Source organism: Leguminivora glycinivorella, chromosome 20 (genome assembly GCF_023078275.1).
Source record: "Leguminivora glycinivorella isolate SPB_JAAS2020 chromosome 20, LegGlyc_1.1, whole genome shotgun sequence".
In the NCBI taxonomy this organism is placed as follows: domain Eukaryota; kingdom Metazoa; phylum Arthropoda; class Insecta; order Lepidoptera; family Tortricidae; genus Leguminivora; species Leguminivora glycinivorella.
This window is the reverse complement of record NC_062990.1, coordinates 4,167,795-4,170,658: the sequence shown is the minus strand read 5'-3', so window position 1 is coordinate 4,170,658 and position 2,864 is coordinate 4,167,795. Positions and strand designations below refer to the sequence as shown.

Below are 2,864 nucleotides of genomic sequence, written 5' to 3'. Positions count from 1 at the left end.
TTACTAGATTCACCTACTTTTATCAATTTTGAAGCAGTTAATTTGACTTTATTCAAGGTCAAATTACTTTACCCACTAGTGGATAAAATGCGTTTTTACCCGCTGGTATTAAAGGACAAAACGCGTGTTTCCGAGCTAGTGAGGGGAAAAAGTTATTTACGTCTAGTTAGTACTAGCCCCGATGCATTTATATTTTCGTCTAGTCAGACCATTTTTTGAGGTTCTCCTGTTTGTGCAAAAATAATGTTTCAAAAATCATTCATGTTTAATGCTAATACTAATCTAGTTTATTTTTTATGGCAGTATTGTACAATAAGTAAATCTATATACAAGAAATATCATTGATACTGAAAGGAAAACATGTCGATTTTTATTTTATATTTTATGGATGGGTATTATAATAATACACTGCATATTTTTATATTAAAGGAAAAAATGGAAAAATTTACGCTTCCGGCGGGACTTGAACCCGCATCCTTTGCAATCCGTGCAATGCTCTTAACCAATTGAGCTACGGAAGCCGCGCCGTAAAATGTTTAGAATCGTTAGCAGACGTTTCTGCTTGTTAAAGAAAAATTTCGTATGGGTTAGCACATTGTTACTGGTGAATTCTCAATATAACTTGAGACTCCAGTGCCGTTACAAGATGTAATAGTCTGTCGGTAGATGGCGCTAGACGTCACCCCAAGACGTGTGTACATAAGGAAAGGCATAGAAAGATTTGCGATGTCCGGCGCGGCTTCCGTAGCTCAATTGGTTAAGAGCATTGCACGGATTGCAAAGGATGCGGGTTCAAGTCCCGCCGGAAGCGTAAATTTTTCCATTCTTTCCTTTAATATAAAAATGTTTAGAATCGTTAGCAGACGTTTCTGCTTGTTAAAAAAAAGGAAAAAAATACTGCATGTCAGATGAAAGGAAGTAACTAAGTTCTGCTAATAAAGTAAAAACAAATCTTCAAGCCTATGCTTGCAGAACTGCTATAGGAGAGGAGAACGTGATTAAGACAACATTTTTTTAAAGTACTTTTCTTTTACAGTATATAAGTCACATGCAATTTTATTTTACAATTAAATTAAACTTATTATAATTATAGTACTTTTACAATTTTCATTACTGTGACGTGATATCCCTACATGTGTAAACGTTATTAGAATAAACAAAACATTTCTGTATTACTAGACGAACTCTTCTGCATCGGGGCTAGTAAGTATGACGTTCAAACCTTCAAGAAGACCTCTAAGAGCACATACCAACTCTTTCTGAATTTTCTAATGCTTCGGCAGTACATGTGCGGCGGTGATCGCTTACCATTAGTCAGGTGACCTGATTGCTCTTTTGGTCTCCTATATCATAAAAAACAACCGTTTTTATTCAACCATTTCCTTTGATCTTGTTCAGATTTTCCCTGACAAACATAAAGTACATCTGACGTATGACATTGAAGTCACGGGCCAAAACAACAATCGTTTTGCTTGACCGTGCACGTTAAAGAAAAAGTGGGGGGAAAGTGGGGGTGGGCATCCCGCATTTCTGAGTCAAGAGCTTAATCATGCGAGAGATAAGATGGTAGGGTTGGCACTGTGAAGAAAATAAGAAAAACTAAACAATAACCACAAAATTAAACTTTTGAAAAAAAACTCCGATATAGTGAACAGATTTTCATGACACATGGCTGAGAACACTCCCGATTTTCAGCAGCAGAAAAAAACTAAATCAGACACACACACAAACAGACAGACAGACAGACATACAAACAGACAGACACGTCGTTTTTGCGTCGGGGGTTAATTAAAAGGAGCAAAAGATGTAAATATAATTATAAAAACATAATAACATAGTGAAGCAAAACACGCTTCTCATTAAGTGCCTATATTCTTAGTTAAATCTAAGTTAATAGTAGACTGGTAAAATGTAAAATGTACCTAGTCAAATAATCACTATTCAAATATTTATTTAAAAAAATAGTAGATTTTTTTTTATACTAACTCAATTTTGTGTCAGTAGCTGTAGTGTCTGTAGTCGCTTATGTCCTGGAAGTATTATAAAATTACACATACACATACATCAATAAACAACAAGTACCTACACAAAATTTTAAACAGATCTACCTAGTTCCGCGAGTGAACTTAATAAGACACAATAAGTATGGTACTTACGATAATTATAAATAAACAGAAAACACAAATAGCTCAGTTTTCGCAATCGAATATGTAACATATTCTAAACTCACGTCAGTTATACACAGGAAAGTAGCAATAAAATCACAACTAAATTCGCCCTGGGCAAGCCGTCATAAGGCAATTGGCGGTATCCCAAATAAAATTTTAATTCAAATATATACCTTAAGTTTTCTAACTGACAGTTCTATTTTCAAATGTTTTTGATTTCGAGATACCGCTAATTGCTTTACCGGGACAGCACTAAGATTCCAACACAATTTCTTTTTAAAATAAAAAACCGAAGAGGCAACCCTAAGCTCCTTTTTCGGCGGTCCAGACCTTTTGTCCCAGGCAATTCAATTTGGCGATAAGGGGGTTTTATCGATAAATAGGAAGACAAATAAAAACCGAATAACCGTACGGGTTAACCGGTAGCGGAAGGGTTATTTACACGGGCTAAGTTTGGTTTTTACTCGAGCAGTTAAAGGGTTATTGTTAAAAGGTTGCCATTTCCCAATATCCTACTGCGTTTTCACATTATCCGATCCGATGTCGGATGTAGGACCGATATCCCATATGTTTGAGCGGACATCTTGTTTTTTTTCCTTTGAAATCTTTCCTACATCCGAGATAACACGAACTTAAAACACACTACTAATACCACTACTAACCAATTATAATTACTAACGAACTTATAACGAATTA

General features: G+C 35.4%; 2 non-coding genes across 2 annotated transcripts; one reads left to right on the top strand and one right to left on the bottom strand.

Annotated features, from left to right (window-relative positions):
* Positions 1–448: 448 nt before the first annotated feature.
* Positions 449–521, bottom strand: Trnas-gga. The gene has a single exon. It is a non-coding gene; the product is annotated as a tRNA-Ser (tRNA).
* Positions 522–738: 217 nt separating this feature from the next.
* Positions 739–811, top strand: Trnas-gga. Its single transcript has one exon. It is a non-coding gene; the product is annotated as a tRNA-Ser (tRNA).
* The last annotated feature ends 2,053 nt before the right edge of the window (positions 812–2,864 follow it).